Source organism: Mustela nivalis, assembly GCF_964662115.1.
Source record: "Mustela nivalis genome assembly, chromosome: 12".
NCBI lineage: Eukaryota > Metazoa > Chordata > Mammalia > Carnivora > Mustelidae > Mustela > Mustela nivalis.
In genome coordinates, this window is record NC_139031.1 from 2,759,148 (window position 1) to 2,778,538 (window position 19,391).

A 19,391-nucleotide genomic window follows, 5' to 3' on the forward strand; every position below is an offset into this window, starting at 1 on the left:
TCACGGCGTCTGCAGAAGTAACCACAGTGGTTGGCTTCCCACGTCCCAGGCAAAGACTCTGCTGTCACTGGCTGTCATTGGCCAAGCAACATCATCTTCATTTTCCTACTTCCTCGCTCAGCCTTTCTGCGCACGCAGGGTCGGGGTGGGGGTGGGGAGTGGCTGCGGTGATGGTTCCACCTCTCCTGAGATGCCCTAGTTCTCCAATACCCCTTTCCTCATACCTTCAAAATCTCCTTTTCTGCTGTTTCCTAAAGTTCAAATTCCCTTTAATATAAATAAATTTGCTGAAGGCTTCTTCAAGAAACTTTTCAACATCTCCTTCCTGGGTGTAGACAAGTGGCCCCTTTGTCACTTAATTTAGATTTTTTTTTTTTTAAGGTTTTATTTTTCTATTTGAGAGAGTGAGGGGGGAGAGCATGGGAGGCTGTCAGGGGGGCAGAGGGAGAAGTGGCCCCTGCTGGGCAGGGGGCCCGATGCAGGACTCCATCCTGGGACTCCAGGATCAGGACCTGAGCTGAAGGCAGTCGCCCAACTAGCTGAGTCATCCAGGCGCCCTGTTAGTTAATTTAAATCAGACTGTTTACGAAGGATAAAATGAGTTCCTCTTAAAAAAAAAAAAAAAAAAAAAAAGCCGGGGCTTCAGCTACTGGGGAACCCTGAGAACCTTCCAAGTGCCCCTGATTATTAGAGCCTTGGTTTTCAACTCTCAGTACCGAGTGAGGCATGTTTTGTAACGACATTTGTCACAGCCTTACTTGGCTTCACAGTACACAACACTGGTGATAATAAACCACGTTTGTGGGACGTTGTTGGTTTTGTTACTAACAGTTCTGTCACTGCCCCGCACAAGCGTCCTTTCATAGAGGAGCCTGTGGTTTTCATGGGGTGGAAACGGTTGCCCGTCAAAGCCAGGGGGGCTGGACGGCATAGCCCACAGGCGCGTGACAAGAGGTTGGACGGGAGCAGTGTTTAGCTCAGACTCGCTGCAGACGGAAAGCCAGACGCCTCGTTTGTATCGGGCAGGTCTGTGTACAAGAGGAGGGGGCAAGACAGGCCCTGCCAAGGCCCCACTCCCCGGGCTGTTCTGCTGGGGCGGTCTGTGCTGGGCCCCCACCTCTGTGCTCCTGAAAAGTCCCAGAAGACTCAGACAGGCTCGGGACCTGTCCCCGCTCGGGACCCCAGCCGGAGAGCCGCTGTCTCAGACCCTTCCTCCCGGGGCGTCGTGGGGCAGCGTGGGCGTCTTCTGTAGCCTCCCATGCCGACGCTGTAGGCACCGTTTTGGATGGTGAACATATGATGGCTTACATAGCATGCTACTTTATTTAAAATATGCCTGTTTCCGTAGCATTGCTCCTAATCTTTTTATTAATGGGTTTCAGACACGAGATCCTTGCGGAGGAAATGGGATGAAAGGTTCAATTTGGAATACAGCTCAGTTCGCTCCTTTCACAGAGCAAGACACAGGAAGAGCCAGACGTATCTGCTCCCTGAGCCCCTGGTTACGTCCAAGAGTCACCTTTACCGTGTTACTGTTCTTACTGGAACGTTCTGTGCGTCCGCAACGAAGGACTGCGCGCGCGCGCGTGTGTGTATGTGTGTGTGCGCGCATGCACATTACTGCGGAAGGCAGGGTGCTGTCGGGTCAGTTCCGCCTCTGAGTCAGAGAGGCCCGGTTCTGACTCAGCCCCTCATCCTGGGAGCTGGAGGCCTAAACTTCTCCTTGGTACCCAGCTTTCCTCACGCATCAGGAGGTGATCCAGAAACCCCGAGGCGAGGTCGCAGACCACTCCCCGCTCCAGGAGTCCGGTTCCCTCCTCCCATTCTCGGTTCCCGCTGTTTGAAGCAGTTTTTGCATAAACCCCTGGAAGAAAGAAGGTAAAGACATCATAATGAGAAAAAGATCTGTATGACTCTCTGTAAAACTAAACTATGGGAAAATCCTAAATAAGGTGAGAAGCGTGTTCGAGCCTGGCTGCAGTCCCGGCCGTCTCTCCGCGGGAAGGTTGAAGCTCGGTAGACACAGATGGAGGCTTCTGCGCTCTCGGCCGCGCGCCCAGGCAGCCTCCGAGCCCCCGTGAGAACCTGCCTCTGTCTCAGGTTGGGACCGTGCAGAACGTGTGGACAGCCCCTGGGCGCCCGAGGGCAAGCTTGCTGCTCCCCAGCCCCGGGGGCTCCTCCCCGCCCGCCGCGGCCCCCACCTCCCCCCAGGGAAACGTTAGTGGTGCAAGCAGTGGCTTCGCTATCACGAGGACATGGGTTTACTCCACCCAGTGTGAGTGTTTTGTGGGCTCTCGGTGGCCCAGCTCAGGGCTGGAGGCCAGGGGTGTGTGTGTGTGTGTGTGTCCCCAATGCCTCACCTTCCCTGCCCGCCCTGGTCATGACCTTGTCTCCTGCGTCAGCAGGTTAGGCTCCGTGTTACTGACTGATCCGGTGCCTCTGCTAAGCTGGGAGACCTTTGACACATCAAAGCAGAGAGAGGACAGCTTCCAGGAACTTGGCCCCAGAAGCCCTCTTCTCGGTGACCCCAGCATGCTGCTGAGAGGTGGTCACACCATCAACCTTTGGAGGACGGCGGGGGCACTTAATTTGGGGGGGGATGTGTACCCCCAGCTTCTCTGTTTTCGTACAGATAAGGTGGCCAGTGTCTTAGTTGAAGTTCTTTAAAGTGGGGCTGTTCAAACTTCAGTGTCCCTTCCCGTCACCTGGGGAGCTCAGCTCGCCTCGACGCCCATCAGGCAGGCCTGGGAGGCCCGGGTCTGCTCCAGCCCGTCCTCAGGCTGAGCTGGTCCTGCTGGTCTGGGGAACTTGTAATCCTTGGCCTTTTCGGTTGTCTTCGGCCGTGTGAACTTGAGCACTAGTTCGGAAAGCGGAAACGGTTGCATGAACGCTTTCGTCGGCGCGCCTGGCTGGCTCCGTCAGTCGAGCGTCTGACTCTTGGTTTCGGCTCAGGTCATGATCTCAGGGCCGCGGGTCGAGCCTCACCTCCGGACCCATCTTCAGTGGGGAGTCCGCTCGAGATCCTCTCTCTGCTTACCCCCGCCCCCTGCTCTCAAATAAATCTTTAAAATAAATAAAAATAAAAATGTTCATCCAAAATATACATTACGCTGCCAGCTCTCAGCCTAGTCTTTTCCTGGATTTCTTTTCCCTGAGACGCTGGCAGCCGGCTGGAGAGGGATAGAAAGTCTCTAGCTGCAACTTACTTCCTGGGAAGGAGCCGGTGCGGAGAGCCCGTGGCCATATACTGTAGGTAACCAAGTGTCCGGGGCACCCGGGTCAGGCGGGACCCTGTGTTAGGTGTCTAGGGATGCGGGTACCTCTCAGCTCCCGCTCTCAGTGAGCCCCCGTAGTGGAAGCATACTAAGAATCAAAAAGTCATCACAAGGTGTTAAATCTGGCCCGTTTGCCCAGTGCTGAAATGGATTACGAGGCAAAAGTGAAGCATTATTTGTGTGGATGAGAGGTAAGTTTCTAGAGCCGAGGCAAGGGGGTTGGCCCCACTCTTCCAGGCTGGGCTCCGAGGTCTCCTGGGATGCTCTCAGGGGGAGAGGCTCTGGTCCTCTCCTGATGTCTTGCACGTCTTGCCCTCATTGATGGGCACCTGCAAACTGGAAACCCTTTGAAAGTGGGGCGTGTGTTGCAACCCTCGGTGGCTTCCCCCCAATACTTGGCACAAATAGGTGCTCAGGATGTCCGGCTGCACGTGGCCTCTGTGTCCTGGAGCCGGGAGTGTGTTGCTTTCCAGCGGCGTCAGGTGGGCCCGGCTAGGCCACAAAACAGGGAGAGAGTGCCCCTCCTCCCTCTCCCCAAGGTCTGCAGACCCACGGCTCAAGACCCAGCGACGTATTAGTGAATAGACAGCTCCAACTTCCACGCCGCCTGGGTGGCAGGGGCTTGGACTCGGGCCGACGTGGGGGGGCTGCTGGGTGTCCGCAGGGGTCAGTGACCGAGTTGCAACACCCATGTGTCGAAGAGGCACACTCTCTTCTTGACCGAGAGAAACGGGATGCTAACTGATTTTGAAAGCTCCGGCTGTTCCAGAACGTGTGTGTGTCAGCATTGATCGACTGTGTCGTCTCCATCCTCACTGACGTCCGTGATTTCAAGTCTGGTCCGGCTTCGAGGAGAGGAGGGGGAACCCGCGGAAGACGCCGTTGAACTTGAGGCCGTCTGTTTGGGAGGGAAAGAGGACAGAGTTTCTCAGACTTCTGGGGCTCCCTCACGGGTTTTGGTCCATTCACGTCCTTTAAGAAATACCTTAGTTGAGGATTGACACCTTTTCCAGTAAATTTAGGCAAACTTTCTTCCCTGAAATACCACAGCAAAGTGTGTCATCTAAGTGACCCAAATATCCAGGCCCTTCCAGCGGGCACCGCTGTTTTCAGTTGGCAGACGACCTGTGCCGGAAGCCCCAAGAAGCCAGCAGGTGCGGAGGACAAGAGGTCGCACCTGTGCTGGGATCCCCGCCAGCCGGGCGTGTCCCCGTGTCCTGGAGAGAGGGCTCTCCACCGGCCGCCCCTCTGCTGCTGTGCTCCCCAGTACCCCCGCCACCCTGAGCACTAGCGACCGAGGGCGTTTTTTCTGAAGGGTTACGGGAAGCCCGCCTGCCCGCTGCTGGGGCTCCGCGTGTCCTCCCGTGTCCCCCGCCGTGTCCTCCCACGGCTCCCTCCCTGCCTGCCCTGATGGCCCCCTGCGCGGACCTACCCCGAGCCGCTGTCTCTGCCACGGCACTTCTCTCCTGGGCTCCCTCGTTGACTCGGAGGCACATTTCTTGTCAGTATCTCCCTGTCCCCGCGCCCCGGCGGGGGTGTCCTTGACGACGGGAATTCCATTCTACTCACGTGCGGACGGCTCCGTGCGGACTGAGTCCAGGCCACGGCGCGAGCAAACCGCACGCCAGAGGTGGAATTGCTACAGCCTGTTCCTGATCACCGGACGGGCGGTCCCTGGGGAGGCGGCCTGGGATCGGTCTGGACGCTCGACACCCCCCTGGGGCCGCAGCTCCTTCTTGCGGAGCTGCTCCCGGCACCCCGGGAGGGAAGGGCGGCGTGGGGAACGATCCCGGGCTGGGGCGGGGGAAGCGTCTCTGAGCTCTCCCAGCCGGACCTCGGGGGGCAAGGTGAGGGGCTGTTAGCAGACCTGGAAGAGAGCTGCAGCTGTTGGGGCCCCAGAGAGGGGCTGCGGCTTTCAGAGGAGGAACACAGCTGCCGCCAGGGCGGACGGGGACACTAGAGGCTGACGTCATCTCCCCGCCCCCTCCACTCTCCCACTGGGGCCTCCGACCTTGCTCTTGGAGGGAACCTAACTGGAAGCCGGAGGGTAAGGAAGGCCGGACCCGGTCCATAGGGCCAGCATCTTGGGGCCTGGGGCTGAGTGCAGGTAAGTGAAGCCTGGCAGCCCCCAGGAAAGCCCCCAGAGAGCGGCCGAACTGCAGGGGTCTGAGAACGGGGAAGTGTAGCAAGCCTGCTTGAAGGAAATAAGCGCAGGAAATCGCGTTTGTGTTCACGGTTACCACGTGGGACAAGAGTTGCAAAATGAAAAGCAGTAACAGTGTCCGGTCTGAAAATAACACTGAGGCTGGAGCTTACCAAGAGGAAGTTGTACTGTATCATCCGGTCCCTGCAGTCGTTTCATCGGGCGGGGACCGTTGGCCTTCAGACCTACCAAAGGACAGTTTTTTAAAAGCAGCTCTCCGTGCAGCACAACAGAGGTTTTACTCTACTACAGAACGGCTTGGAGCAGAGACCTGTGCGCCACCCTTTGCTTTTCTTCATTAATTAACTTCGCAAGGGTTTGCCGTGTGCTCCTTGGGCCCCACGCCACGGGGGAGATGCACACGGGACAAGCTGCGCCGTGGCCTGCAGGGAGCTCACAACCTGTTCACACCGATGGCTGAGTTGGCTTCCACGACTAAGTGTGAAGAGCAGCAGGATGGAGTGTGTGTGGTGGGGCGGGGCTGGGGGCAGGCCCTGGGAGCTGACCAAGAGCTGTGGCTGGAGGGTCCTGTGCAGAACTTGGGGTCAGTGGAGAGCAGAGGGCGTGGGGTCGGGCAGGAAGCCAGGACATTAAACTGGCTGGGCCCAGGCTGCCTTGCACTTACTTGGACGAGGACTTGCGAGCAACGGGCCCGAGTGCTGGGTGAATTGGGGAGTAGGGAAGACAGGCCACCTCCATCATTACCAGTTCTTTGCCAGATCTGGAAATACCTTCTCCGGGCAACCACTGACTCCAGGCCGGGCAGGGGGCCCGTGACTCATTTTCTCTGCCCCACTGGTATGCACGGTGTCACTCCCCAAATTAGCAACATCTCTCATCAGATCGGCAATCTCTCAGCGGGTCCTAAAGCACGTGTCTGTGCACACAGTATGCATGTGTGTGTCTGCACGGTACATTTCTGCATGTGTACACATGCATGTTGCATGTGTACAATGCCCATGCATACACGTGTGTATCTGTCCACACATGTGGATGCAAACACGTGCACACAAGTATGACCACCTCACCCATATGTGTGCATGTATGTGCACGTACGTGTGTGTGTGAGCACACATCACACATGTGACGGTACGTGTTCCCGGACTGAGGCTCCCTGGCTTAGGCAAGAACTGTGCCTGCCCGTAGAGTGACTTGCGGTGGGAGGTCTCTGGGATCTCTCTGGCAGCCTGATGTTCCCACCATGCAGATGCTGATCTGCTCTCTCCCGGGGAGCCCAGCAGGCCGGTCCCCACGCTCCCCGCTCCACTGCCGGCCACTGCCGGGTCCTCCCAGCCTCGCACACACTCTCGTTCCTACCCTGGCCACCGCTGCCCCCTGCCCGGCTCGTCTAGACTGCACCCGTGGCGCCGCTCGCGTTGGTGCGAGGCCCGGGGAGAAGGTCCCATTCTTGGCTTTACGCTCGGCCCCTGTATCCCTCTCACCTAAACCACACGCCGACCCAGGAAACAGGCAGATAGAGCTGAAGGCCCAGGGATTGGCCCAAACCACGTAGCAGGGCTTGAGTCCAGATTTTCCAGCTCTGCTTTGGGGCTCGCTCCATCACACTCGGCTGGTGTTGCTGGCCGTGATGCCGAGCAGAGCTCTGGGAGAGCTTGGTTGCCCTCCATGGTGTTGACCCCAGAAGTTTGGGGTGACCCGCAGGTGCACACAGCTTCTCGGATGACTCCTCGGGATCCACGAGCCGGGAGTGGCGGCGGCTCCCTCGGTTCCCGTAGTCAGTGCTCTGCTGCTTGGAGCCGCACCTGCCCTAGTCACGGGTGTCAGCATTTTACAGGCTTTGCGTCTTCCACAGCTGCTGTGTTTTTAGAGAGAAGCACTTTCCTCTTGTTTTTGAACCACTCCTGGCAGTGGCTGGCTTTCGGGCGGGAGGGCCCTGCGTTTGGTTGGTGCTGTGTGTCCTGTTGGCACGGGGGGCTGGGGAGGGAGTGGGGAGCACCCTTGCCTCCTGTGGCTGCATTTGGGGGTGGTCTCCCAAGTCGGGAGATTTCCCAGGCACTGAGGAGGGTTTCAAGTATGGGGTGGGCAGGTCAAGAATGAGCGGTTTTCTGTGTGTTCCTGGAAGTAACATGGAGTGTGCAGCCGGGGGACAGTCTGAGCAGAGCAAGGGTCTGGTGAGGCCCTCCCCAGTGGCTTCCCCATGGCCGTGCACTGGTGAAGGGAAGCTCTGTGCCTTGAAGAGCTGTCCCGCACACAGCCCCCTCGTGGGCGTCCATCTTTGATGGCTCTGGGGACAAACTGCACAGACCTCACAGTTTAGGACAACAGAAACGTATCCCCTCGAAGGTCTGGTCTGGTGGGTGCAGAGGGAGGGTCTGTGCCATCTTTCCAGGGCTCCGGGCTCTCCCCGGCCAGCAGCAACCCCTCACTTTCTGCCCTGTCGGGCCAGGTCCCTGTGTGTGCGTGTTCCCGGGACGTTCTCCTCTCCCTGCGGAAAATAGGTTCTTCTCTTCCAAACTACAACAGTGGATGGGCCTGGGAGACGCAGCTCCATTCCAAAAGGGAGACGGTGAGGAAGCGGAGCGGGCACAGGTCCTAAGCAAGTCTGAAGCCACGGGGCACGTTCCAGGAGGCTTCAGCAGAGAAGGGCTGAGGCTCCACCGCTCTGTCTCCTGCGCCTTCCGGGCTGTCCTTGGAGCCCTCTGGGTTTGTAGCCTGTCTCCTGCCTATGGAGTCCCAGAAGTGAGGCATCCCGGTTCTGAGACCCCGCGTTTAGAGTGTCGTCCAACAGATGGGGCCGTGACCAGCCCTCGCTGGCCTAGCAGGTGTGTTGGAAGAGGGTCCGTCAGGCATTGGCACCGTCTGAGCCCAGCGATGCTGCTCCGAGCACGTGGGTCCCGCCAGACGGCGCCGCGAGCCATCCCTTCGTCCCTCCTGCTGTCCGCTGCGTGAGCTCACACACTGCTCCTGGTGGGTCCAGAACCAAACGCCGGATCTGGGTCCAATGCGCATGAGCAGATGCAAAGTCAAGCTTTGTCTGACCTGATATCCGGGAGCTTCATCTCTCCCGGGCCGGGAGCAGCGGAGAGCGCTCGGCACCAGCATGTTCTACGGGCAACACCCTGAGGTCCCTGGCCCGCGAGCAAGGTGTGTACGCGCCTGCCCAGGACAGAGAGACGCTTGCTTGGTGAGAAGGAAGTTGGGGAAGCAAGGTCCCATCACAAGGACGTCTGATCCTTCACACCCAAACCTCCTGCTAGCTGGGGGGACCTTGGTCATCCTTGGACAAAGATGACAGTCGCGTCTGGCAGAGAGGGCACTGTCCTTGTGGTTTATGTTCTGCAGACACACCTTTGAGATTTAGGACGGGGGCCGGAGGGGAGGGCGGAGGGACAACAGACAGACAGCCATCCTGAGTGTGCAGTGCTGGCTGGGGGAAAAGCCAAGTTGCTGAACACAGAGCATGGTGGCTCTTCTGCCTCTGGTGACCATGTCTGGGGTGCGCCCAGGCCAGGGAGAAAGCTTCGTCCCAGGCCGTTGGTCTGCCCCCTCAGTGCCCCGTGTCCTGTGCGCACCCAGCAGGAAGTGGGAGCAGACCCTGATGCCTCCGTGTTGCTGGTCCTACAGTGCACGATGGCTCCTGAGCCCAAACAGAGTAAATGCCGCCCCCCTGCGCTGGCCTTTGTGCCATCCTCGCAGGTGGCCACCTCTGCCCGATTGACTCTTTTCTTTTGTTGGGGGGGAGGGACAGAGAGGGAGAGAGAAAGAGCAGACTCCCCACTGAGCCCAGAGCCCAAAGCAGGGCTCCATCCCACCAGCCCGAAATCATGACCTGACCTGAAATCAGGAGCCAGACGCTTCACCGCGGTGCCCCCCAGGTCCCCCCGATTCACACTCTTAAGGAAGGAGTCATTCCACTGAAGGACTCAGACGCTCCCGTGACCTTGGTGGAGATAGTCGGCGGTCAGCGGCTTCCCCCCATGAGGCTTGCCCCGCTGTGCCCCGGAGTGCGAGGCTGGAGTGGGAAGCACGGGGGCGAGGACACAGGGGACTGGGAATGGGTGTGGACATGGTCCCTGGGAGTCCCACTGACCCTAAACACAACTTAGTGCCATGTCCGTTAGATCTAAGAAGGGTCCGTGTGACCAGGAAGTCTTTACGGAAAACTCCCGAGCCCATGAGTATGTATTCAAACTTGGGGAGATGCTTTTGGCACAAGGAAACCAAGGTTCTGGGTGGACAGAGGCTGCAGGGCCTCTCTTCCCAGGCTGACAGGTGCTGGTTGAGCTCGCCCCCTTGAATGAGATTAACGGCCCAGGAGCAGAGGCCACACGTCCCGAGAAAGGGAGTTACTGTTCCCATAAGACACAGGCCCCCATGTTTCACCGCGGGACTGACCTCTCCAGCACCTGCTGGGCCCTGGGCCCCTGGGCCATAGGACATCTGTCTCTCCCTGTCCCCGTCTGTCCCCCGCCTCTGCCCCAAGTGTGATGCCCTCTATTAGCATCGACACAGGGAGGGAAAACCAAACCGCAACCGAGAAGATTGGGCCTTGGGATAGTTTCCTTTTAGAACTTGTGTGTAGACCGTCTCTCTCTCTTGATGTGTGCGTGTGTATGCGAACACGCACAACCATGCACACGGAAGTTCTAGCAGAGTGTTAACATGACTGTGTGCAGCATTTCTCAGACGTGAATTTCAAGCACACCTGAACAAAAACTTTATGTAACAGGTGTTTCAATTCTTCACAACACAATTGCATTACTTTTTTGATCAGAAAAAAAATAATTATGGCATAAATAAAAGCTGAAGACAAACTATTCCTACAGTCGAGGGGAGTGTTTCTTGGCCCAAACTCTCCCCCTTCCTCCGACTGCTGTGTCTGCAGGGCCCTCCTTACGCTGTGACTCACAGGAGCCCCAGGAACCCATGGCTTTTTTTTTTTTTTTAAAGATTTTATTTATTTGACAAAGAGAGACAGAGATAGAGGGAACACGAGCAGGGGGAGGGGGAGAGGGAGAGGGAGAAGCAGGCTTCCTGCTGAGCAGGGAGCCCAATCCGGGACTCAACCCCGGGACCCTGAGATCATGGCCTGAGCTGAAGACAGACACTTAACGACTGAGCCCCCCAGGAGCCCAGGAAACCGTGTCTTTTAGAACAGTTTCCGCGTGTGACGGGTATCGAGAGGACGTGGGTCTCGAGCACCAAGGAGCAGATGACATTGCTGAATTACACTCGTGGGACACTGCATTAACTGTACAGAGTAGGACTAAAAATAAGCATGAACAAGATTTTTAGCAGTGAGGGCCAAGGTCTGGATTAAGGCTCCACGTCTCTAAACGATCCTATGGGAAAGCGCAGTGGTTGCCCCCCCAGGAGGGCAGCTCCCAGGGAAGCTGGGAGTTGGGACACAGACCAGTTGGTGGGATGACGTCTGTGCAGGGGTGCACCCCGGGCCAGCAGGGACAGGCGGGTGGAAGGTGCGAGGACCCGGCAGGGGACAGGCAGGAATGCACCTGATGGCCACGGTCCTTGGGCAGCAAGGCGGCACAACACAGGACACGATCCCCGCCGCCCGCAAGCAGGTGGCCCGCCCCTCGGCCACCAGCCGGGCCCTGGAGCGGGACCCCAGAGGCCCGCAGGCTGTCTGCGTGGGCAGTTGCTGGGGACGTGTGGGAAAGGTGGCCGGGGCTTGGTGTGGACAGCACAGCTGGCATTTTCTGGGACTGTGCCGTCCCTGGCCCCCCCGGCTTGTCCTCGCAGCCTCCTGGCCCCTGCCGGATCAGCTCTCCGCGCTCAGCCTCTTGGCCTGTGCTCCCGGCTGGTTTCTCGTGCACAGTTCCATTCCTCCCTCGAACTTGGCTGCGTCTCCAGGTGACCTTTTGCACAATTTATGATATTATGCCTCCTCTCAACTTACGCTTGTGTCGGTGCTCAGACTGGCTTAGGCCTGCTTCTCGGCCGTGTCAGGAACGCCTTCCAGTCCCGTCAGGGTGTTAGGGGTTAGGCGGGCTGTGCTCTGTGTCACTCCGCTGCCGCTCCCTGGGGGTGCGGGTTCTGGCCTCTGTCGTGCCCGCCAACAAAAACACGGACACGGGATACCAGATATTTCGGATTCTGTTCAGATGAATCCCAGGGTCCTGTTTTTTTACTCAAGGACTTTTCCTGATGCCTTGACCTTGCCAGGCATTTCTAATTATTTTGGTTAATCATTTTCTTATATTTTTATGACTCCAAAAGCATGGGAGTCCCTTGATGTGACTCAACCTGGTCTGTAGGGCCCCCTGCTATGATGACTGTTGATGATAATTGAAGGCAAATATTTTCTAAATTCTCCAGGTTTCCTATTCACACTGAAAATCCTGACCTTGAGGAAGTTTGGGACTTTTCTGTCTCATAGGTCAAAACTGAGCAATTAAATTCTTGATGGTTGCAGGGCCTTGCGTCTTTATTGTTTTCTTTAATTATTTTATGTCTTATTTGGGGGGGGCATGGTACCGGAAGACATAGGGGAGGATTTTTCTGTGGCTCAGGGACAGCCTGGAACAGTGGTGTAGGTCATCAGTCAGACAGCGTCCGACACCGGGAATGACCTGTGACCATGCACAAGTCTTGGGTGTGTTGGGAAACCTTTCCAAAGGCCATAGCCACATGCGACCTCCTAGGTCGCCGACAGTGGGGGAGAGAAGCCCTGGGCTCCTTCAGCTGGGTCCCTGGATCATTCCATTTCCATTGGGATCCAGTGCCCGCGGCCGTCTCTGTGACTCACAGGGTCCGTGGTGGACCTCTGGCCACTTTTCACCAAACCACAGGGGGTAAACCAGCAAAACAAGATGTGAAGGAGACTTACCATCCATCTCCTCCCGAAACGGTGAGCCTCAGGCATGACAGAAACCAGAATGTTGTTCTCTGCCCACAATGTTGTACATGCAGGAACTCACCCAGGAGCACTGTGAGATGTGGTGATGGGCGGTGTGTCCCCGTGGTCTCTGTGCTCCCCTGTGGTCCCCGTGGTCCCCCGTGGTCTCCGTGGTCTCCGTGGTCCCCCGTGGTCTCTGTGGTCCCCCGTGGTCTCCGTGGTCTCCGTGGTCCCCCGTGGTCTCTGTGGTCCCCCGTGGTCTCTGTGGTCTCTGTGGTCCCCCGTGGTCTCCGTGGTTCCCCGTGGTCCCTGTTCTTGCTGCTCTTGGCTCGGTCCCTGTGGAGAGCTCTGTTTTGCTCATCATCTCCGGACTGGGGGCTCCGGTCCTGCCGATGCCACGTCGTGGTCAGCTCAGGCTGCCCTCCCAGAACACCACCGATGGGGCTGCTTACAGGACAGACATTTGTTCCTCCCGGTTCTGGAGGCGGGAGGCCCGAGATTAGGGTGCCACTCATCGGGGGTTCTGGTGAGGGCTCTCTCCTGGCTTGCAGACAGTCCCCTTCTCGCTGTGCCCTCGTGTGGAAGAGCGAGGGAGAGGGGGCGAGGGCAGAGTGGGAGGGCTCCCTGGTGGCTCTTGTCGTAAGGACACTGATGCCATCCTGGGAGCCTCGCCTTCACGACCCACCTAAACCCCGCGGCCTCCCGACGGCCCCGCCTCCTGATTGCATCCCACTGGGGTTAGGGCGTCAGCAAACGAGTTTGGCTGGGGGACACGAACGTTCAGTCCAGAACAACAAGTCGGATGGACTAGAGCTGTGGGTCCAATATCGCCGCCAAGAGCCCCCACGGCTCTGGGGCCCTTGAGATGGGGCCCGCCCGGTCCAGACGTGCTGAAGAGCCCAGAGCGCTCGGAACCTCAGAAACTTGGCCTGGAAAAATAATGGGAACTATCTGTAAGTAACCCAAATACTTGATTTCTTAGTATATGTTGAGGCGATGCTGTTTTGGAGTATACAGGGTTAAATAACACAGAACATTGCTGTTGACTTCACTTATTTCTTAAAAATCCTTGTGACACATTTCTGTGAGAGGACGGAAGCTCGTACGTGTGGCTGCAGACGTGTTTCTATGGGACGGAGCTGGGAGAAGGAAGAGCCAGGGGAGGGGGGAGACGGGGCTGGGCTGGGGCTGGGGTGGGCCGTGGGCGTCCCTGTGGCCGGGGCACTGAGCCCATGGCCAAATCGTGAAGGCAAGGAGAAGCTGCTGTCAGTGAGAAGTAAACCTAGCCTTTGACGGGTATGAAGAAAATACGAGAATTTTGTCTATGTTATGTTTTGCTTCTGGCCTTTGGGTGTTCGAAGGTAGCTTTAGGCAGAGACACGGCTGCCCGGTCCCTGCCCCCTCACCCCCCCCCCCGATCGCGGACTCCAGATCGCAGGCGCCGGGGGCGCAGACAGCGCCACAGTGAGACACGGCGTCCTGGGGAGACACACCGGGACGGACGTGCGGTCCTTCTGGGGGGGACTCCTCTCCCGAGTCGTCCGCGGAAGCGCCTGCACATCAGGTCCCAGAGACGAGGGAAAAGCGCTCCGAGTGGGACGCGACCGCTGTGGGGCGCAGCGCTGACGCTGCAGAGGGTCGGACCCCCGCGCCCGGTGTCTGACCCTGGCGGGGGCCGAGGCACATGAGAGAGGCGGAAATCACACCCTGCTGTGGAGCGGGGCTGGGGACGGGACTGGGGACCGCACTTGCCGCATCGCCGTCCGGTGGGTCTGGGCGCCGGTTCCAGCACGCCTCACCCCGTCTTCTCCTCCGCCTCCTCCGAGCCCTCCCCTGGGCAGGAGGCTGACAGGGTAGCCTGGGTGGGTAGGCAGAGGTCCTTCAACACAGAGCCCGGTTTGCGGTCACTAAATAAGGCGAAGATAAAGACCATTTGTGGTACCATGTCTTGTGGGTTCCCGCGCCCTTAAGTGGCAATGGTTTTCAGCATCTGCCTTGAGCTGTGGAGAGCAGAGGAATGCGACTGTCCTCGGGGGGGGGGGGGGGGAGGTGAACCAGAGATCCCTGGGGCTTGCAGATCTGCTGAGCCCCAGGCCATGCGAGCTCCAGCCCTGGCTTGGGTTGGGCTCCCGTGAATCCCAAGGGGAAGGTGTTGCTCCCCTCCTGTTCAGATGAGGAGCCCAGAGCGGGAGAGGTCCAGGAGCTTCCTGAGGCCCCACGTCTACTTGGCAGGGAGGTCGGGGGTCCCTGCCTCCGCCTCTCCTCGCTGCCTGAGGCCCTACTGTGCTGTCTCGCTGCCGCCGTGGTGCGGCAATACGACTGCGTATAGAGTATGGGGGGTCGATAAGCCAGGGTCACGGGCTGTGCCCAGAGGCTGAGCGAGGCCCACTCTGGGTTAGAGGAAGCCACGGGCTCCAACTCTAGGCAGGTCTCCCAGCAGGACCGGGGGGTGACACAGAACAGTGGGGCAGGGGGCACCAGTGTGGCCAGCATCTCTGGCGAACGCAGGGGGGGCGGGGGAACGAGAGGCAGGCTGTGAAGACCCCACGTCCAAAGGGGTGCATGTTTGGTAAGTCGCGGGGGCCTCTCCAAGGTTTTGAGTGATGCCAAATCATGCGCAGAGCCGTCGTCAGCTGTTCAGGTGAGGAGGCAGCACGCGGGTCCCTTGCGCCGGCGAAGCCCCGCCCCTTGTGCCACAGAAGGAGAAGGCCAGAGGTGAACCGCATCTCTCAAGGCCGCGACCGGGAAAGGGCTGCGGGACCTGGGCCGCCTGCCTTCCTGTGCTGGAGCGTCCTTCCGGCCCCGCGGGGAACGGCGGCCACCACCGCACGCGACTGTCCGGATCTGCCTTCATTAAAAGGGAAGGAAAGGGACGGTCCAGGCTGCAAGGGTCCTGAACCACCGACCACCGTTCGGGTGCGCAGGCCCTGTGCGCTGGCCCGTGGTGGGACACTGCAGATCTAGAACATTCCCCTCACTGCAGGAGGTTCTGCCGCACAGGCTGCTGCCCGCTCTGGCCGCTCCACCTCCCAGGCTCTCGGTCCGCCATCTGCACCCGGGACCCACGGAGGAGTTTCTCTCAAGCTCCCAGGATGGCGCCCGGCACCAGGCCGGTGTCCACGGAGGGTCTGGCCAATGCGTCTGAGGCCCTTTAGGGTCATTTCGGTCAGGTTCCCTTTCCCCTCCCTGCAGCCACTCCAGCCCTTGGCAACAGCCCTGCTCCCCAGTTCCGGCCAAAACTTGCTGAGGCTTGCCGCTGGAGGAAGATGTGGATCGGGCTGAGGGTGGCACCACTTTGGCCTGGAATGTTCTGCCCTATGGCCTGAGCCTGGCACAGGAAGCAGGGCAAGGTGGGGAAGGAGCCCAGGGAGTCAGCCTCGTCCCGTGGCGACCTGCCAGAGTCGGGAATAGCCTGCAGCTCACCCTTCCACGGAATCGTCCAGAATGATTGTCTCTGTGTTCCTCAACCAGTTCTCCCAATCGTGGTGACATCTCAAGCGTTGCGAGCATTGTTCTGGGGGAACCGCAGCGTCTCCCGCTCACTTAGCTGTGTCGACTCATGGATTTGTCTTATTCTTTGGGCTCAGCGGGTGGCATTTCTGTTCAGTGATTTTATTCGTAGCTGCCTGTGTTTATCGACCATGACATATTAATCATGCAAATTAGGATATTATTAATGAAGGAAAAATTAATTCTGCCACTGCTTCTGGGTTTGCTGTGACAGCTTTGTTAATGCCCATTCCTTGCTGATAGTGCCGGCGACTTCTGGCACCTGCTGCAAATTGACACATGACTTTCAGGGTCAAGGCTGGCGACCGGAGCACGGAGGCAGCTTTCCTCTTCAGGGCCGGTGTAGAGAGCAGGCATTTATCTGAGAGTGCGCCCTTTCAGACCATATTGCAAAGCCCCCTTTTCTTCCCGCTGTGGGCGTTTCTCCGTCTTCCGGAGAAGCCCACTGAAGGCAAATCCCAGCCCGGCAGGTGCGTGGCCTTGTGTGATTCCTGAGTCTCAGCCTTCCTGTTTTCCAAATGCTGTTTGCAGGGCCAGCCCCGTGAATCATTCTTCCCCAGCAAGTGCCCCTTCTCGTGACTCTGCTCACGAAGCAGGAGGCGGGTTCTGCAAGGCTGGGAGATGTGGGCGTCTGTCCTTGGGACACTGGACACCTGCGGGTAGTTTCGGAGCATGCCCAGGGCCCCCTGTCTCGGTCCTGCCCTCTTGTAGTCTTCGTTTGCACACAGCGACCCCTGTGCTCAGAGAGACCGGCTTGTTCTTATCTGCTTCCATTGTGCAATGCTCCCACTCTGGTGAGCCAAGTGTGGAAACAGAATGTTTTCGGAACATGGCGGTTACCCAGTACACAGCGGGAACACCCCCTCTGGAAGGTTGTGCCATTCTGGAAAGCCTGCTAAGTCACACCGCCTTTCGTCGTGAGACTTGGCTGACCCCGAGAGGAGGAACTGTCGGCTCTGCTCTCCCTGCCGTGGGAGTCGGCAGTGGGGGCAGGGGGCGTCGGGCTGCTGGGGGGCCTTCTTGCAACTGTTGGCTGTGAACTTGAAAGCTTTACCTTGGCGCTGCCACAAGGCCGTGGGAGGGCAGAGAATGAGACAGGTGCGGAGCTGGCCGAGACCCCGGCCTCCGCTCTCTGTGCTCTCCCGTACTTTCCACGACTTCTGCTGTCCTTCCCCCAAGGAGTCGGAGCCTCGCTCCTCCGCTGGCGGCGTCCACCTGGGCCCATACCCTCCCTCCTCTCCTGTGAGCATCCCACCGGCTCCTCCCAGACCTCTCTGTCCAGGGCTCTTTCCCTCCCGACACCCGGTGCAGCAGTGGGAGAGCTTCTCCCCAGCCTCTTAGACCCTATTGCGTGCGAGACCCCAGACCCCAGGCCTCGGAGGCTGGGCACGGGCACCGTCCGTCTGCCAGCGGCACCTGAACAAACTGCCACAGGCAGAGCCGCTCGGATCCCGTAAATGACAGTCTTCTGGTTGTGGAGGCCGGACGCTGGCGAGCGGGTGCGGCCGGCCTTGCTCCCAGCTCCCGGCGCTCCTGGTGTAGACCGTGTTCTCCCTGCCTCTGCAGGGCCTTCCTCCGCGTGGACCCTTCCTCTCCGCTCCACATTCTTTTCAGAAGCAACTAGTCCCTTGGCTTTAGGAAGCCCCCTACTCTGGTACGACCTCATGGTGACTAAAGACATCTTCAAGGGTCCCATTTCCAAATCAGGTCACACTCTGAGGTTCTGGGAGTTTGGACTTTGACATACACATTTGGGAGGGAGGGCAGAGGGACAGAGTCTAACCCTTAAACAGGAGCAGAGACCATACCCGGAGAAAGACACTGGTACCAGGATCCCCACCGCTTCTCTCCGTGACTGCTCACAGCCCAGCCCAGCGGGTAGCCTGAAACAAACCCCTGTTCATCTGCTCAGAACGTCATCGTCATTGGGGTCTGCACCTTCGATGGGTTCGTGGAAATGCAACTCTAAGAAAGGTAGGGGACACTTGTCTTCAGCGACAATGGAATACAGTCTAGGAGGGCAGGACCTCTCTCCCCACCGCGTCTACGCCTCCCCCCGTGCTCGGCCTGGCTCAGACTGCCTTCTCTACGCGGTGGCAGGAAAGGAGGCCACGGCCGCCCCAGCCCCTCCCACCTCCCTCCTTTGCCACAAGGGAGGAGTCCACACTGGCCTTGGCATGAGGAGTTTTCACATGGGGGAAAGGCTCCAGGGCTGGGGAAGGGCTCCCTTGGGTCCTGCTGGTGTCAGGCCAACTCCAGGCCAGGGACTCACTCCCAGCGGGGGAGGGGCAGCTGCTGGGGGTTGGGACAGACGTCCAGCTCTGGCCAAGCAGCTCTCATCTGAGGTGGACTGGGGCGCCGTGAGCTGTCTTGAGCCAAAAAGTTGGACTATTTCCCGAAGAAGAGGCGTGTCCTTCAGGACAGGGCCAAGAACGCTTCTGTGACTCCCGGACTGTTAGATCCACTCCCCAACGACGCTGGGAGTGCCCTGAGCGAAAGGGGCCATTCCCGGGTTTCACTGTATTTTCCTTCACGCCTTGCGAGGTGCGGAGCCCATGGTACTCCCAGAGCGGTTTACCCAGTGGGCTTTGGGGTTCTTCCGGGACGTGGCCTTCGGCAGCTCTGGCCTTGGAGGGAAAAGGTGTGTCTGGGAATCCCCGCTTGGCCACTCCTGGCTGTGAGAATTTGGGCCAGCTGCACCCCCTTTGAGCCCTGGGGAGTCCAACTTGAAGTTTCTGCAGGGTTTCCGGGCAGGTGAGAATGATACGGTTCTTGCTCTGGGCCGGAATCTGTCCCTCTAAAAGTGAACATGCGGACGTCCTACTGAACTGAGGACCCCAGAATGCGACGGTGTCGGGACAGCCCTTCAGGACGTGGGGAAGGTAAAAGGAGGTCAGGAGCATGGTCCTTGTCCGGTCTGACAAGTGCCCTTCTAAGAGGAGCACGTCGGGACACGGAGACGCAGGGGGCCAGCTGTCCACATGCCGGCGAGAGCGGCCCGGGGAGAAGCCGGTCTGGAATCCCTGACCCACCATGAGTGGAAAAGAAGGGACTCGGCCCTACACATGGGGTCAGTCCCCTAAATGTTATCGCTGGTGAAAGAGAGGAGGGAGGCTAGGATGGACTCGGAGCTGTTGACCCCAGTGTCCACCCGAGTCATCGCTGGGCCGCAGGGACTGTCCTCACCAGCCTCTCCTAGGGTCTGATGTGCGACAGCCCAGAACACACCATTTGGAAGAGGCACTTTGCAGATGCGGAGACAGGCCAGAGGGCAGAAACGGCGTTGGATGCGCAGGGACAGAAGCCAGGCCTTCCTGCTCACCCCCCGCCTGGGCTTGTCCCTCTGGCTGGGAAGCCTGGAGCCCAGAGGACACGGGATGTGCTTGGCCTTGGTTGGGAGGAAGTGTTCCAGTCAGCGGGGGCACGTCTGCCCAGGGAGGCTGGTCCCAGTCTGGCTGGGACGGACGCAGGGTCCCAGGAGGAAACTCGTCATTCTCCATCTTGAGTTGAGGAGGGAGAGAGGCAGAGAGAGCCCAGGACTCGGAAGCCAGCGGGAGGGACAGGGCTGCGAGGACCCTTCTGTTTC

General features: G+C 58.8%; 1 long non-coding RNA gene across 1 annotated transcript; it reads right to left on the reverse strand.

The window, feature by feature from the left end:
• Window positions 1-1,304: 1,304 nt before the first annotated feature.
• Window positions 1,305-10,250, reverse strand: LOC309845246. The gene is made up of 2 exons (XR_014301158.1): window positions 4,708-10,250; window positions 1,305-1,864 (listed from the first exon to the last, which is right to left on the reverse strand). It is a non-coding gene; the product is annotated as an uncharacterized lncRNA (long non-coding RNA).
• Window positions 10,251-19,391: the final 9,141 nt, after the last annotated feature.